The sequence below is a fragment of the Dasypus novemcinctus genome, chromosome 7 (genome assembly GCF_030445035.2).
Source record: "Dasypus novemcinctus isolate mDasNov1 chromosome 7, mDasNov1.1.hap2, whole genome shotgun sequence".
Lineage (NCBI taxonomy): Eukaryota > Metazoa > Chordata > Mammalia > Cingulata > Dasypodidae > Dasypus > Dasypus novemcinctus.
Window position 1 is genome coordinate 17,229,807 of NC_080679.1, and position 19,255 is coordinate 17,249,061.

Sequence of the window (19,255 nt, forward strand, 5' to 3'; positions counted from 1 at the left end):
TCATGTAGATGAAACCCACTCCACTTGTTGGCCAGATAATAGTGAAATTGGGAAGTCTCCAAATAGAGCACAAGCTGAAACAATTCTCTCCTTTGCATCTGCCATGCTGTCTGGGATTACTGCTATTAGTCACTCCTTTGAGTCATGGCATTGTCTCCTGAAAGTCTCCTGTGGGCTCTTGTTAAAATTATGCTACTCCAGTGGGGCAACTTGTACCCCATTAGCCATCATTATTAATTCAACCAATAAAACATTTATTAAGGCCCTACTATTTGCCTGACAATAAGTTATGGTTCATGTATTACTCCTCCACTTATTTCCAAAGAGAATTGAAGCAACTTAAAGCTCATACAAACTTATGTAAGTACAGTATAATCATAATTATCTAAAAAGGCAGATGACGGGGAGGTGTTTATTTCGGCACGGTTTGTGTGAGTATAATGTTGTGATGGCAGAGTGGTCTATTTTCACATTAGCTAAAAGAATGATCTTCCCCAGAACGAAATTCATTAAAATACATTTATAATCCTTGCTCCTTCTCTCCACTTCTGGCACTAAACAATACTCTCAGAACCATGATACATTTCTACAGTTGAACAGAAAGTATATGTAGTGAGAAATTGCCTTGGGACAGAGCAGGACTGATGGATAAGCACTCTGTGTGTAGTCTAGTTGTTTTCTGCTTTTGCACGAATTTCTTCTGTTATCTTCAAAGTGATGATACATTTGAGAGATGCCATCTCTTTCCATTTCTCAATATGCTTTTGATTGAAGAGTCAGCACTGATTTTCTCTTCAGAAGCCTTCCCACAATTAAGCTCAGCAGGAGAGAGAAGAGATCCAGAGTCTACATCAGAGAAGAACACATATACAAGGGATTGTAGAACTATTCATTGAAAGCCCGATATAGATTTAAGAATCAATTACCTACATAATGACTTTAATTCAACAACTACAATCATATTCTTACTTTTCTTATATTTGTCATTGATGCTACTTCCTCTATGATTGGAATGCAAGATTCTTTTATGTGCTCGATGTCAGAAGAATGGAAGTAAGCGTGTGTACGGGATGTTTGTTGGAGACACCAGCATCAATTCCTCCTTCCTTCTCTTTGGGGGACCATCCTCTTCCTCTCTCCATCCATTTGGCTCAGGTGGGCCACCACACGGGGTACCGGGGTGTAGTTTCTAACCCAAGCTTGGTTACTAAGTTCATTAAAACCCTTTAACTACAGTGATTGCTTCACAGATAGGGGAAGGAGTAAATCCAGTGCATGGGCAGGAACTCTTGGGCAGAAACACTTTCTCCTCTCTGCTGGATTGAACATGGGAAATTATAACCTTGGAGCTGCTTAGGAGTCACCACATGGAGTCTGCAAATGGGGTCAACACAGTAGAAGGTCGAGTCAAGAGATGGAGAAACTTTGATTTCCATGCCACTATTTCAGCCCCTGGATCAAACCATACCTGAAATGAGATCTCTTCCAGATAGAGTGTTCCAAGTATGGGCATTATCAAAGACAAACTCATAATCACCAAAAAGTTCAGATTGAGTCCATCAGCTGTTTTAACTTCTCAAATGCAAGCAAAGGCTGAAGGATAGTGAATGTTATTTGTTAAAGGGTTTGTGGATTGTAATGCACTCGATTTTTATTTTCCTTTTTTTTAAATAAAAAACTTTCTTGGTTTGAAGATTTTAAATTAAAGTTTTAAAACTGCCTCTCCAAATTCCTGCAATGAAATGTGGCCCGTTACTCCTTTCTAACTCTCATACATTTGCATCACTTTTTGGTTAAGTTATTTGTAGGCCCATCTCATTACCTTAAGTAATTTTCAAGTTCTTCTGAGAAGGGATAGATCTTTGTACATCTTATAACACAGTACTCTCAGACGACACTAGTAAACATTTATTGAAGTCATTTGAAAGCACGTTTGAAGTCAAATTATAGATATCTGAAATTCAGAAAGCAAGCAAAAAAAATGATAGGTAAAGAAATTAAATATGGATCCAAGTATGAGATATTTGATAGTTGACCACCTGTTAATGAAGAGAAGACATATGGAGAACACAAAAAAGCAGCTAAACCTTAAATAAGTTAAGTTTTGTTTGAAATCCATTTAAAAAAACTTAGTTGCATGCAGATGCACACGATCATTCCCAAAAAAGTCTGATTAAACCAGATGGTGAATTCTCTCTTTTTTATCATTTGTTTGCCTGTATATCTCTTATACTGGACTGGAAACATCTCAATGTAAATCCATAAGGCTTGATACTCAATATTTATTGAATGAAAGAGCACCAGATAGAATGAAAGAAAGATTTTTCCCTCCTTTATTTTTATGGCCCATTTGAAGCACTTCCTGCTAATTTTGCCTACTGCTCTCTGATCATTTTTGTCTGTCATTTTGATGGCCCATTGTGTATTGTGTGTTGTGTGTGTATGTTGACGGTAGTAGTAGTGAGGTAGTATGGAGAGACTGTGAATTTTGAATCTTTCTAGAATTTGTATTATCAGGATGTTTCTGCCTTATCCTCTGTTCCCTGTGATCTAGTGTGATCACGGGTTTGTATATTATGCTTGCATTTTACTTCAGGACTCAGGTTTGAGTATAAGAATACAAGTGGATGCCTTTGATAGTGGATATTTGGGGTGCCTTGGTGGAAGATCAGTGAAGATGTGCCCAGGCGCTGCCTGTTGGGCTCTGCCTTGCCACGGAGCTGGCCTTGCTCGCGGGGATTCTGCCTTTGTCTTTGTGAAAGGAATAGCCAGACTGTGAAACAGTTTGCTTATTTTGGCCCCTTACACTTTTGGATCATTCCATAGCCCAATCAATTGTGTAGCAGTTGGCTGTAAATTTGTCCAAATGTAGGCAGCTAAATTCATATTCACACTTAGGCACTTGCACAGCCAACCCCCACCCTGCCTGTTCTCAGCATTCTATAGATCTCAGTTCCCCAAGACTTGCATGGTGTCTCTGGGAGACAGGAGCAGGGAGGTGTTAACATCACAAGTTCTGGAGTTGGGGTGTCTGGGTTCAACCTCAGGCTTTGTTGCCTCCTAATTGTGTGGTCTTAAGCAGAATAGTTAACTAACACTTCTGTCCTTCAGTTTCCATACCTGTTAAATGGGGATAGGGCTTACCTCATAGGATTGTTGTGAATATTGAATGAAAAATTCTTAGCTTAATGCCTGCCAAGAGTCATCTCTGTAGCTATTGGCCATCATTGGGACCATTATCATTACTACCACGACCATAATCATTGTCATTATCTCCATTTTCACCCGCATGGCCACCAGCATCCTCTTGCAGAGGGAAGCTGTTTTGATACCTGGGCCAAAAGAGGAACTTGAGGGAGGGCAAGAGCGGATTTCGTGTCAGTTTATCTCCAAAAGTTGGGGACCATGTGCAAATGAGGCTAGAGTTAGGGACTAGATCCCTGAGGTACATTTGCTTCTCTTTGATGAGTGGTTTCCTAGATGTGACCAGAAATGCAAGGTTCTATCACTAGAGGTCCAGGCCAAAAGTTAATTGTGATTGAATCATTGAACATCCGTAATAGTCCTTAGGTAACTTATGAGGTGTAACTTCTTGGTGTTGAGTCGTAAATGTTGACACTACGTGAAAAGACATGCTATCTATGTTCACTTTAAAAAGGCAAGATGGGGAAACATATTAAGAATATCAATGATGTTTACATATGGAAGAAAGCAGCTTTGTCTCACTTCTAGTTTCTCTTTTATAGTATAAACTTTGGGGGTCTCTGTCATATTTTTATACATAATTTCTTTCTATACTAGAAGAAATGTATTCCTGCATCAGCTACCGCATAAGCAAATCATTTGAGGGTGAGTGTAGCTGTGAGATTTGATGTAGAATTCAGGATTTGAAACTCTATGGGAGATGACTGCTTCTGGTACCCCAAGTGATCAAAGAAAATTTACTTTGGAAGCCCAAAATGGAAAAGAATTCATCAAAAAAGTACTCTAATAAGCAACAATGTGGAAATCCTTATTGCATTTTTGCGACTATCATTTTTTGTTTTTGATTTTGTTTTGTTTTTGCTGTGAATTGTCCCCAAATGGAATATATAAACTACAGTGATTTGGGGTCAGGGGACATTAACTCCATTAATTCTGTGTCCTGGCTCACTCGCTTTCCCTTCTACAAATAACACCCCTCCCTAACTCTAATGCTGCTTGACTTAGAATTCCTGACATCTTTCTTCTATATTCCTTACTCCAACAGATATGAGTCATTTTTTTTGAGGCACCACCTTCTATTTACCTCTTTTATATATATATATATATATTTCTCTAGTTACTTAAGTCACCTTTTCCTCCCCCATGGCTCTCCCCCCCTGTTTTGCTGTCTGTATCCATTTGCTGTGTGACCTTCTGTGTCTATTTCTTTTTTTGTCTTGTCTTCTAGTTTTTTCCTCTAGGCTTCACCAGGATTTGAACCTGGGACCTCTGATGTGGAACAGAGGTACCCATTGCTTGTGCCACCTCAGTTCCTGATTTCTATCATGTCTTGCCTTGATTCTCTTGTGTCTCTCTTTTTTGCGGCATCATCTTGCTGCATCACTTTCCATGCAGGCCTGGCACACCTTTACCAGAAGGCCCTGGGGATCGAACCTGGGTTCTCCAGATGGTAGACAGAAGCTCAGTCACTTGAGCCACATCCGCTTCCCACTTGAGCCACATCTGCTTCCCCTATTTACCTTTTGAGGGACAGGGAAGTTTAAAAAAATGAAAAAGAGAAAACATGAGATATGGTGAAAAACACAGAAACAGCCAATGCACTGGATAGATAAGAGAATCTGAGCTGATGTTCCATCTCTGGGCTTGAAAGGAAATGATAGTTCATAAATCCACTCATAAACTGCAGTTCTGCTGGGTGTTTTTCCCCTCCTTTCTAATATTTTCCTTTGTGCAGTGCTCAAAAATATTTCCCTTCCCTTGGGATTCTTTCTTATCCTAGATTGTGTTCCCTTTTAACATTCATTTCTCTCTCTTTTTTTGAAGCATTGTCTTCCTTTCATTTGCTTTTGCTTGCTTCTCAAGACCTCTTCAGTTTTCCCTTGCTTGCTTTCAGCCATATGTATTTGTGTGTGTGCATGTCCGTTTGAATGAAAGGGTAAAGGGGAGGGGATTTAAAGATTGGGGAAACCAATTGAGTTTGAAAAAGTTGAATTCTCTGAGGCACATTCTCTTTGCCATGCGCTTTTGGGAGATACGTCCACAGTTGTGTAGTATACCAAAAACCCACAGGGAGTACAAACAGTGGAAAAATTGTCTCCTTTTCCTCCTTTCATATAGACTATGTGGACCGAGGCCATGGGCTCCAGAACAGAGTTACGTCTTTACTGCTTTGCAGAGAGGTTTCAGGGAAGAGGGATAGCTTTGCATGTGGTGTCAGAGTCTGCAACAGGACGCACAAGTTATTTTCCATATTGCACAATGAGAGAATGTTGTTTGTACAAGATCTGATGAGCAGAAGTGCCTATTAGGCTTACCTTATTAAACCAGAGTCTGATTTAATCATAATGATTGTCTTTTGTGGTGGAGATTAAATTATAGAGCTTCTGCTCTGTAAACAGGTAGACAATTGTAGCCTTGCTGGAAAGAAAAGCACCCATTCTGGTGCTCCTGAGAATAATCGGATTCCTTCAAAGGAGAGAGGAATTTGAAAAATCTGGCATTACAGCATTCAGGCAGTTGGGGAAGGGGGCTGCAGCTTTCATTCCAAGATATATGTATTTTCAGTCTAGTGTTCCCTCCCATAGGATGAAAACCAAACACAGCCTAACTCAAAATCACTTTTCCTATTCTGGAAAACCCTTAAGAACTGCTTTAAAATGTTATGATTCTTTTGGGTTTGTTTGACTTTTAAGTCTTATGGTCTGTAATTATAATTACTGTGCTTTTCCATTCCAAGGCCTGAAAACTTTAACAGGTATCTGAGCAGGAAGTTTTACTTTTTGTTTTAAAGCTGTTTGCTATGCTAAAGCTTGGAAACGTTATTAATTATTTTCTCATTTCAAATAGAATTCATTATTGAAAAAAAAAGACCAGTATTGGAGAGTAAGGCCAGGTTGAAATATTTTCAATGACAAATCTCTTTGAAGAAGACTTTTAAGTTTATAATATCTCAAATACTAAGGTATTTTCATTTTTTGAGATTATTTGAAAAATAATTGAAAAGGATTTTGTTTTAGACTTCAAAGGAAGAACACACATACATGCACACTACATTTAGAAGAATGATTAAGATTATTTATCTAGTCTGCAACAATTTATCTCTTGTCAGCAATTGCCCTGATTAATAAGTAAATTTTGTTAGATTCTGTGCATCCTTTGGTGTTTGTAAGTTGAAATAGTACTTGCAAAACTCTTATATTGACATAATGGAAAAGGAAAGGCAGAGAAAGGATTTGAAATAAATACCAAATATATTCATACAAAGGTAAAGGATGCCAGAAAAGAAATATTAACCAAAAGTTTTATTTTGAAATAGGTTTTCAACTGTCTGTAATTTCATGCTTATAAAACACACATATGCTGCCTAAATTGGATCCAGAGGTCTTTTGTGATTGTTCATGACACACATAACTGGTGCTCTGGGCTTCAATTTCGACCCGCCCCCAATATAGTATGTATTTTATAAGAATAAATTCCAGTTTTAAATGATGCATTTCTTAGGTTAATTCTAAGCAAGCAAGAGTGTTACCTAATTTTCTTGATCTTCTTACAATGTACCATATTGTTTTCCAGTAAATATTGGTTTTGTTCAATCTACCAGAACAAAGGAGTTTGAGCTATACATGATTTTCTAAAATAGTTATGCAAATAGGTATTGTTCTCCACTCCCCACCCCCTCTAGGAACTATAACTTTTGAAAACTTGAGATGAACTTTTCCATCTGAAAACATTTGCTCTTAAAAATGATGATTTTGGTATGTAAATCAAACACTAGCTTGTAAAAGTAATGAAAAGGAACGTTCATTTTACCTTTAGTTTTGAAGACTTCACTCAATGAGCAAGATGTACAATGAAATTATAGTATCACTCCAGGTTTTAGACACTGCAGACTTCACATCTCAGTGGTTATATAAGATACTCTGTCTTTTTGGAATATTCCACTCTGTCCTTCCAAATTCACTTATTTTCTGAAGAGACCATCTGATGCCACTATCTCTATGAAATTTTTCCCAAGTCTCCTGTCTACTTTTCATCAGGAGCAGAAATAGATAATCCCTTGGCCATTTTCCCAACATAACTCTCCATTTAACTATTGTAGTATTCATTGTATTATAATTAGTTGTGTGTATATGTTGTTAGATTGCAAATTATTTGAAGCCAGTCACTATGAATTCAGCTTTGTGTTCTCATGCCTGCATCCAGTCTCAGGCAAAGAGTAGATGCTTAATAAATAGTTAAATGTCTGTATGTATATCACATGGAACAAAAATATACTCATCACGAAACCGTCATCTGTCAATCAATGGCTTTCAAGCTCTATGTACAGTAATGCTCTTTAAAAAATACTTATTTCCTAACTCTGAACACACAAACACAATTGATAGACAGCTTTACAATACCATATTCTCTCTCTATAGTGGTTTGAAGCTGTCTGTACCATAGCAAAACAGGTTCTTATATCTAATCCATTCCTGTAGGTATAAACCCATGGTAGGTAGGACCTTCTGATGAGGCTATTTCAGCTAAGGTGTATCCAAACTCAATCAGGATGGGTTTTAATCCTGTTATTGGGGTATTTTACAAGAGAAAGAAATTTGGACAAAGAAAAAGAAAGCAACAGAAACAAGAAGCTGAAATTAACAAAATCTGGAAGAGGAGAGATAGACCAGGAGATGCTGCCACGTGCCTTACCGTGTGACACTGGAGCCAGGGATCACTGGTAGCCGGTCTTCGGCAAGAAAACATTGCCTTGATTATGCCTTGATTTGTACATTTTCCTGGCCTCAAAACTGTGAGCAAATAAATTCCCATTGTTTAACTCAATTCTTTTCAAGGTATTTGCTTTGAGCACCCTAGGAAACTAAAACATCCTCCATTAATATTGAGTTGTATACTGGTATTATTCTATTCTGTTCTATTCTATTCTGTTCTATTCTATTCTATTCTATTCTATTCTATTCTATTCTATTCTATTCTATTCTATTCTATTCTATTCTATTCTATTCTATTCTATTCTATTCTATTCTATTCTATTCTATTCTATTCCATTCCATTCCATTCCATTCCATTCCATTCCATTCCATTCCATTCCATTCCATTCCATTCTATTCTACTCTATTCTATTCTTCTATTCTATTCTATTCTATTCTATTCTATTCTATTCTATTTGCTATTTTTTAAAAAAAAAATTGGTTCTGACCTGTGAAACTGTGGTTGTGACTTACAATTTGAAAAGTACTATTTTTTCTTTGTGCCTTCAGGCACATCTATTTCATCCATTATGGTTTCAAGGCAATCTGTTCTGTTTTTAAAGGTTATCAGAGATGCTTTATATTTTAGTTATTTTCTAAACAGTTGGTCTATTAGAGATAACCAATGTTAAATTGAATGTTATTTCAAAAGTCTCTTTTTACTAAATTCTTCTCTGATATATTTTTTAAGAGATTAAAAAATTTTAAAAAATATCTTATTCTGTTTTTTTTTTTAGTCTGCTACAGTGTTCCACAAGAGTTTCTAATAAATGAAGTGCCAAAAAGGCCATGTGTTCTGATAACTGATCAGTAGCCATGGCATGTATCTGCCATGTAACATGTATCCAAATCCACATAATAAGGAATCAGTTTCCAAGATAGTAAGTACATGGAGTCTTAGGAACAGATCTTAAGTCTTGATTGCAAACTCACAGAGGAAAAAATACTGAACACAATCATTTCTAGTATCTGGGAATGCTGACACCACAAATCAACTTATAAAAACACAACTATATACCCTGGTCATCTATTGTTCTTCAGTTACATTGGGGCAATGACTCATAGGGCAAGTTTCTTTGGAAAACCTATAGTCAGGAGGTAGATCCTTCTCTCTGTGGGATCAGAGAGAACTAGTCAACCTCTTCCTGACCTCCATAATTTTATTGACCATTGACATGCTATGCTGAGTAGACTTGGAAATACAATGGTCCATCTGAAAAACTCAAAGTGACACCTTTTAGAAATGAAAATGTTTTGGAAGTTTTGTCATGCCTAAGCTAAATGTAAGCACTGTATATTGTTATTTTGTCAAGGTGGAGCTTTTAATAAGTAGAGAGCATCTTTAAAATCCAGCAAAGATACTAAAGTATGATCACTGGTAGAAAAATAATGTACATTTTTCAGAAATGTGTTGACTCTTGAATCAGTCCATAAAATTTTATTCTTTAGAGCTATATTGTCAGATATAATATCCATTAATCACATGGGGCTATGTAATTCTTCAGTCAGAGCAACCACATTTCAAGTCCTCAGTATCCATTATTGTAAAAGGTTCTGTTGGACATCACTGCTCTAATATCATTTAATTCTATTAACATCTGATTTCTTTGGTCACTTTTCTGATTGTTTAAATGGAAGCATAGCAGGGAGGCTGTGATGTGACAGTGGACATTTATTTCAGCCTATACAAGGACCCTTACCATCCCTTCTGTTTCCTATAATGGGGTCATTGGCATGAGCCCATGCCAGCTTGTGACTTGAGCCTTCCAGTTCTATCTTCCTCGCTGCTTCCAGAGTTACTAATTTAAACCACAGGTCAATGTAAGTCATTCTGTTTTCTTCTAAGAAAAGTATGAATGCTCCCCATTACCCACAGAGTAATTTTTGGGGGTTGAAATTCAACTAGATATAAACCAGCCTTTCTAGCCCTTATCATATTCCTCCAATAATTCTATGCTCTGGCCACACTAACATGCTAACATTCTTGGCCACCTATCCACATGTCTTTAGTCCTTTGCTTATGCTGTTCCTGGAGGCTCCATGCAAGAAGTCCACAGTTCAGTTTATAAGACCCTTGAAAAACCCTTTGTGAAAACTTCTGGAATCCTGCCAAACCAAAACATATCACTGCATTGTCTAAGGGCTCACAGCATTTTATTTCCATCCCTTTCCAATTAATTTTTCGAATGTCTATCTCTCCCACCGGGTGAAAAGCTTTTGAAGTAAAGGACCCAGCATCAGTCATCTCTGTATCCTCCATAGCTTCCTAGGCATAGCTGCAGCTCAAGAACTATAGAGAAACTTGCATTTCATTTGGGGTGAGGAATAGAAAAATGGGCAGCATGGAGTCAAAAGGAGGTTTGCTTCGAGATGTGGGGCTGGGGGTTGTAGGATTGCAGAGGATGCAGGCTGGAGGAGAACTGAGGTTGAAGGGAGAAATCTGACCTTGGCAGTGCTGAAGAGCATGCTAGAACTGTGAGGCGTTGCTGCAGGCTACCAGTGTTTCATAGGTCATGAAGCACCGCAAGACATTCCTCCTGATGGAAATCAACCTCAGGCACGGTGAGTCACTCTCTCCCTGTGCTCATATGGCACTGGACCCATAGCTCTGCTACAGCCTGAGCCCTCAGGCTGGGCACTTGCTGGGGTCAGGGCTACTGTCTTGTTCTACAGCCCATCCTCTCCTCATCCCCTGCCCCATCGTTCCTCAGGCCTAGCTTACCACATCCCACAGAGAAGACTCTCTGCAAACACGGGCTGAATATGAACTGAGAAATGTGTGAAAGGGCACCAAAGGTAGAGGGCAAACCATGTAAGAGTTTTGAATACAAACAGGAATGTGGAATACGTTACCAGAGTTATTTTATTTATTTTCCAACAGCACAGGGTCTTTGGGTCATCTCTGCCATGTAACCCAGCGATATCTTGGCATGCCTGGAATTCTGAATGCTGTTTGATCAATCATCACTCCATCTTTCCACAAAAGCGCCTGGTTTTACTAAAGATAAAACACCCTCTCCTCATCTTCAAAAGAAAACTCAGAATGTTTTTAAATTTCCCCCTTTTTGACTCTTTCACATCAGTGCTTCCCCAGGTCAGCCTGAAGTAATGGGCAATTTGGCGAAACAGAGCTGGAAGTATTTGGAATGTGGAACTCTTTTACATGAGTGGGGGGAAGTTCACCAAAGTGCATGTGTGGTCAAGGAAGCTTAAAAATGAAGGTGATTTCTAAAGGAGAAAAAAAAAAAAGTCAGCAAGCTTTCAGTAAGCTGCTTTTTTTCTTAAGGTATCAGTTGATTTACTTGCCAAAGAAATGAATGGCTGCCAGCTGAGGAAAAAGCAATGCACTCTTCCAAAAGGATCCTTTGAGTAGAAGAAACACGTAAATTCCAAGAAAAGTTAGTTAGAAAGAACAGTTTATTCTCGCGGCTCTCCTTCTCCTGACATTAGTGTTTATTCCCCCCAAACGACCTATTTATTCCTTTCTAAAGCATCATAGCAGTCTATGTATTGGTCAGGGCAAAAAGAACTTTTCTTACCGCAGAGACCCTTTTGGGACACCAAGTAGAGACCTCAGCTATCCTCTTAACTCCTCAGGACTCTAAAATCTAATGTCTGCAGAGACAAACAGAAGGGCTACTGCAAGAAGGCAGGAGCCCAAGCAGTTAGGATGTCGGCCTTGGACCAAGAAAATCACCTGGGTGTTCCAACAGGAGCTAGTTTGCCATCAATCCATAAGATGGGTTTAGGGCAGCCAGCCTCTGACTGTGTAACTTGTATTTACTGCAACTGTAGCACATATTCATTGCAAGCTACAATTATCCACAGTTTAGTCTGTTTATGAAACCATTTTGTGGTTATTTATTAAAAATAAAATTTATGTGTGCTTATTGAAGTTATATTTTGGCAGGGAAAGGAGGTTGGCAGAAACGTTTGAGTCAACAGCCAGGCTCTAGCCACTTTTTATGTCGTCATATAAAAACTTGTCAAATAATATTTAGTTTGAAATCTTCAGTCGCAAACATAAGGTTAGTCAGGAAAATATTTTGTGAGTAGGTCTCCTTTAAACAAGAACCTGGGTGTTTTGGATCTAAGTTATGGTGATAATCAAGCTTCTGGCTTGTTTGGGGGCGATCTGTTATCCTATCTCTCCCACCAAGTTCCATTACCTGCATTTTGTCCAGGTTTCTCACATATTTCTGTGACTTTAAAACATCTGTTATCTTTTAATCTATCAATTGTTACATCCAAAGACAAATCTATTACTCATTCTTAGAGAGAAGTTATCCTGTCTTATCCTCACAGTGGTGCTCTACCAAGTCAATTGGCGATGGCGATCCTTTAAGTGCACATGAATTACTTTTTCTGGACATTTTTAGTTATTTAATCACTGTACTTACTTTTCTAAAGACTTCTAAGAAGAAAGCTCTTTTTAAAGGGGCCACAGTTGCTACCTTCAGGTATGCATAGTCAAACTTACTTACCTTTACCAAAAGGTTGAAGTGACAGGAGTTTGTTGATAAGGATGCTGAAGAGAAAGAGAAATGACATTAAGGAAAGGGCCTTGGGTTTAGAGAGGAAAAACATTCTACGAACAGTGCTGGAGACCGAATCATATCCCCCACAAAAAGGCATGTTCAGGTCCCAAACCTTGGTCTTGGGGGTGTGAACCCATTTGTAAATAGGACCTTTAAAGGTGTTATTAGTTAAGGTGAGACCAAACTGAATCTGGGGGAGGCCTTAATTCAATATGGCTGATGTCCTTACGGTGAAGGAAACTGGATACAGAAGGGAGGCCTTGGAAAGCAGCCAGAAGCTGGAAGTCAATGCAACCCAGAAGGTAAGGGAGAAGTCAAGGACCAAAGAATGCCTGCAGCCAGCCCCAGAATGCCACCGTCTTCATGGAGAAAGAATTGCCTTGTTGAGGCCTCAATTTTGGACTTCTGCGAACCTCAAAACTGTGAGCCAATACATTCCTGTTATTTACGCTATCCCACTGTATGGCACTTGTTTTAGCAGATAGGAAACTAGGACAAATAGAGTTAAAAGAATTCTTAGCCTTTGGATCTATGTACACAAAGATTTAATGGGAGAAGAGGAAAGACAGTATGGATTATTCAAGAAGAAACCTTGAGTGAAAGAGAGTTTCTGAGCTGTGATAAACAGGAAGGTGAAAAAGGACAGCCCAATGTACTTTGAGTACTTTGGGTATGAGTCATGCTGATAGTATGGATTATTTAAGAAGAAACCTTTAGTGAAAGAGAGTTTCTGAGATGTGATAAACAGGAAGGTGAAAAAAGACAGCCCAATGTACTTTGAATACTTTGGGTATGAGTCATGCTGAAGTTTTGCTTTAGTTTGCTTGGAAAGAATTTCTGATCTCAACTTTTACAACAGTTGTAAATTTTATATATCAATTGTATTCAGTCTCTCCCTCTGGCTTTGATTCTAGAAGACCTATTTTGAAGGTGTCCTTTTTCATAGTGATTTGGTTCTGCAGTTGAGTATTTGTTGCCAAGTAACCTACTTCAATTCCTTATACATTTTGTTTATTGGACATTGTCTGTGAGTGCAGCTCTGTGCTCAATCTATATATAGTGTTAAGTTTTCCAGGACAGAAACATTCCTATAAAAATCTTATAATAAGTGATAAACTTGTTATCTAAAGCTGATCTGTATTTGGTTGTAGCAGTTTGGCATTATTTATGAATTCCAAAAATAGATTATAGATTATGTTTGTAAACCGGTCTTTTCCTCTGGATATATAAGATTGTATTAAATTCAGAGGTTTCACTTATACTTGATTAAATAATGATTAAGGCTTTGATTGGGCCATGTCGGTAGGACTTGAGTCCCTGCCCCCTTGCAGTTAGTAAGAGTTTTTTTGGATGTTGGCATACTGGGAAGTAAGAGAAGCAGATGTGTGAGGAAAGAAGGAAGGCTCCATTAGACATGCTAGATGCCCTGGGAAGAGAGACGAGCTGTTTGCCTGATAGTTTACAGTTGACCTTGTGGAGAAAACAGAATAGCTGAGCCCAGAGAGAAATGAGCCCCAAGAGAGAGACAAAACTGATCCCAGCCTACAGCTGAGAAAGGAAGGAGCTGGGACCACGGAGCCTTAAGAGGAGGAAGAAGGCTGAATCCTTGCAGATGTTACCTGCCACCTTGCTCCAACATGTGGCCAATGACTTTGGAAGAGAAAGTACCTACTATGGTACCTTGAGTTGGACTCTTTAGGACCTTGTGACTGTAAGCTTCTACCCTAAATAAATACCCTTTATAAAACCCAACAGAGTTCTGGTACTTTGCATCAGTATCCCACTGGCTGACTAATACATTGATACTCTAAGATAGTTTGGTTGCCATCATCACAATGGAACCTTATTTTGGGCCTACCAAGTTAAAAAATCCTGAGGTTTGCAGAAGTTTGGTCTACTGAAGGACAGAGACATCAGCATGACTGGATCAGGGGAGTGGAAAATAATCTGTCTGGATTAGTAGGACCCCAATAATACCATTGCAGGATTTCAAGTAGAGAATTAAAAGATTTTGTGGATTGCCTGCCTGGTGATGCATAGTTTCTATACTATAGAAATAGTTTAGTGGGTAGGATTTTTATTAAGGAGTGTTCTTGGGATTAACATCTGTGGATGGAGGGGAAGGAAGAAGGATTGGGCATAGAGAGGAGATGAACTGGGCCTTGGACAACCCCATAGGGAGCAGTGGGACTAGAATGATCCTCTAGAGTTGTCCCCACTTGGGCAGAGATGGTTGGGTCTTTACAATACCACAGTCATGAGTCAATGGATGTTGGTGTCCCTAGAAAGGATGAGAGTTGGGGTAAGGCATTTTCTTTGCAGTCAAGGCAATCCTGTAGGGACTGACAACACTCCAGCATCTGGAAGATGAATTCTTCGTTGAAGGGAAATATAAGTGATGCATTACAGTGTTTACAATGGTACTGAAAAAATCATGCTGGCAGTTTGGGAAGCACGGGTTAGAGAGAGAAATAGCAGGGGTGCATTCCAGATATGATGCTCTTGGAATTGTTCAATGGGAGATGATGGTAGTTTGAACATTAAGTAGACTGTGGGGTTGCAAAGATGTGAATGGAGTCAAAAGATATTTTTGACATAGAGCCAAAAGAAATAGGGGATGGATTGGATGAGGGAAAGAAGGTGGAGAAGGGTGCCAAGGATGAATTTCAGAGTTTGGGCATGAGCAATTGGGAGGAGAGGGTTACTGTTTTACAGAGGACAATAGTTGAGGACCAGAATTGTGGGGATGGGATTAAAGAGATTTCCTCTGGACGTTTTAAAGAGTTATATGTTGATGTTTAAACCAAGTGGCCATATCAAGGAAAAAGTTGGTTCTAGAGTTGAGGAAAGAGACCTGAAATGTTATTTTACATTGGACCATTTGCAGATGATATGTCCTAGGCAGTGAATGTGGTCAAATAGGAAGGAAGTTCAGCAGAGAACCCCAATGAAATCTCATTTCTAGAAGTGCAAGAACAAATAAGGCAGATTGAGGAGCAATCAGAGATGTAGAAAGAAAACCAGGGCAATTTGATGTCATGGAAGCTTAAGGAGGAGACCATTTCGAGAGGCAGAGATTTGTTAGCATTTCTTTCATTATTAATGAAGGAGAACATCTATTTTAATGTTTCACAATTTTTTATAACTTTGCTGAGGCATATTTTACATGTCATGTCATTTACCCATTTCAAATGTATAATTCAATGATTTTATTTTTTGGTAAATTTGCCAAGTTATGCAATTATTATTATAAATCATAAATCAGTTTTAGAACATTTTTATCACTCTAATAAGATCCCTTATTCAGGGTTATTAATTTTCCCTATTCTTTTTGTGAAGCTTTTTTAAGGACTCCTGTTCTTTTTTCCATTTTTAAAAAAACATTGATATATATGAACTTTAAAAAATAATAGGTTTCTAATTTTTTGGACACATATGATAAAATGTTAGGTGTTCAGGTTGTCAATTATCCTTCAACCTGATTTTGAAGATGTTTGTCATGTTAAATGCACTGGCCTTCTCCTTTATGGATGCATGATTTGGTTTGAATTTTAATATTATTTGAAAGTTTTTTTCCAGTATTATATAAATATGTTCATATATTCTTCTAGTATTCTAATGGCTTAATATTTTTTACATTTAGATTTCTGATTCATTTGAAATTCATTTTATTGTAAGGAGAGCAGTAGTGATCCATTACTGGTATCCCAAACTGCTGGCCACTTGTTTCAAAAAGATGACAAATCTATCTTTTCCCCATAGATTTGGTTAAATTACCATATTCTGTCCATTGTTTAGTCTATTCCTGCCTTAGTGCCATGCAGTTTTATTTACTATCCCTTTACAATACATTTTAATATCTAATAACATGAGACTAATAGCATTTGGCTCAATCTCTGTGCAGGTGAGTTTATTCAGAAATTAGATTATTAACCTCTGTCTAGCATTTCCCTTGGCCCTTATCCCAAATGGACCCTGCTAACCTCCAGGCTTCAAGGCTCTTTGTTTTAATCACCAAACTCTCAAAATAAATCTGGTTCTTCAGCCAGACTAATAATTTGAAGTTTGACTGTTTTGTTTGCATAAATATTTAAATCAACTTGGTTGCCTGGTAATCTGATGGTAGTTTGCTATCATCTGCAAGCAGCCCATTTTGTGGGTAAGGTAAGTAAACATTGTCTTGTAATTCCTGAAAAGAAGGGTTGACTATTATAATTTTATCGGCCAATTGGCATATTTTATTCAGTTCTCTATCAGTAACAGACATTTGTGTTAGTTTCATGTCATGCTTTACCCTTTCTGATAGTCTTTGAAAGAATCTAGAGTTGACGGTTATTTTTTGATGGGCAGTTTGATGACACTAGCTATATTTATTCATTTCATCAGCTCAGAGGATTCTGCCCAGCTATTTCGGCATACTCTTTTTAAATTTTTTTTTTCCATTTCTTTTCTTACACACAAGAAGGCTTCTGTTCCTCGGCATAAAGACTCTGGAATTTTGATCATGTCTGTGACGTGTAAAACTAAAAGAATTTAAAAAGGATAGGAAGTGGTTTCACAGCCAGTTTCTATGCTTCTTATTGTTTGTGCATGCAGTGATGCCATTGAATCAGATTCTTAACATACGCCTATTGCTCTATGGTGATTAGTGAAAGGTTGTCAGTTACAGTCAAAGAGATACTGGTAGTGTTTAGACCTCAATTAAAATGTAGTATAGTCAGGCTTTACCCTGAGCGAAAGCTTAGGAGTAGTAAGTGTACTTAGCTTACTAAATTTTGAAAGGGGCATGAGGCTGGTGGCAGAAGACATGCATTAGACTACTGTGGAGAGCCGGGAGGTTATCTTCTATTGACCCCTGGATTCCTTGTCTGTGAAAGGAAGTGATAATAAACACCTATCTCACAGGATTGGCATGAATACAAATAACACATGTGAACATGTGTTAGGTAGGAGAAAAAGCTATAGAAATACTAAGTTGAATTGAAGTTAAGTTCCCAGCTTTTCCTTGGCTTGGAAGGATTCATGTTAATTGGAGGCAAAATAAATACTATGGTTCATTTAATCTAAGATACCATGGACTGTAAGATAACACCATTATTTTATGGACCACTAGGGAAAAATGCTCCCAATTGTTATTTCAGAAATAAGGCATAATCTGATTTCTGAATGTTAAGATCTGAAACAAATCTGTGTCTTAGAAACTGGTGATATATAATAAGTAGAGAAGGTATCAAAGGTTTGGACTGAGTAGGGAGAACACCAGTCTGGTAACTTAGATATGCAGAATCTTTTAGACGGGATTTGAGTTATAATACCTGAAATATATTCAGGGCTCAGTAGAATAATTATCTTAATGTGTAGATAATTTATTTATAATTGGCAAATTTTACAGGAGTCAGAATACATTAACTGTTTGGGCCCATTGTAAATCCATGCCACCACCTGATCCTCTGATTTAGCTCTTTGGGGATCCTGTTGATCTCTTTGCAGGATTCATTTCAAGCCCTTTTCAGTCTTCAGGTTCCTACCTTCATATCCCCCGCCAGCCAATGATTTTTCTGCTTATACTTGGGTGTGAGCAACTGCAGTTTCCTTTATCTTCATCACAACATCTCTTTCCTTCTGTTTTAGTTAAAAATGTCTCTTTCCTTCTCCAAGGTCAATATTGTGTCTGAGTTCACTTTTCACCTTTTATTTTTTATTTTTTTTTTGGGGGGTTGCTTTATCTACTCTCTTCTCTTAACCTTAACAAGTTCTTTCTATTTTGCTTGTTCATGGGCTAACCTTTTCCTAATTTGAGAAAAGTCCTTTATAACCTATTATTGTTGAGAGCCAGTATAGTGAAGGGAAGTGACTGAGTTTTAGAACCACATTCGACAGATTCAAATCCCAGCTCATCTACTAACCAGCTGGCTATATTAGGCAAATTACTAAACACTTTTGTTCTTCAATTGTTTTCATTTTAAAACTTTGGGATGATGATGGTTGTCGTTGCCTTATGGAATATTTATAAGGATTAAATAAATAAAAAAATATATATATATACATATAAAGTGCTTAGGACATTGCCTGGCAACATATTAAGAGCTTGATAAGTGTTATCTATTATTTTTATAAACCTCAATTTACCAGTTTATTTCTTCTCTTCTCTTCTTTGCTCACCACCAATTTAAAAAAAAGTACTTCTTGAAACCATTGCATTGGACTGACAGAATATTTTCTGAGTCTGGTTCTGTTCTATTTTCTTTCAATACCACATATTCTGGTGAAAATTAAAGAAGTGAAGGTCTGTATGTATAAAAGTATTACAAATTCCTCAAATCTCTTTTAACTCACATTCACTTATGATGACAAAGGCTGTCTTTACTGTTTCTTTCTATCCAGGACAATGAATTTCTACAATTTTCATAATGGTCGCGAATTTGATCCTTGTGTTTTTAACTGCAAAGTCTCAACAATTATCACAGAAAATTACAGAAAGACATGTAAACACATTCCTGAACTTTCGAGTTTACAAATGCAAAAAACCTACTTTATATAAATAGTGGATGCCTATTTGTGTAAGTGCACTCATTATATTTTCCTTTTAAAATCTGTTCAATAGAATTCTCACTGTTTTCTCACTCGCTGTCCCCAATGTTCTCTAGCATTTTCTTTGGGAAGGCAAGTCAAATGATTTGAATACAACTGTGGTTAGAACTTACAAACTCTGAAACAGTGTCATTATAACTGTGAACAAATTGCCCTGAATACAAAATATGT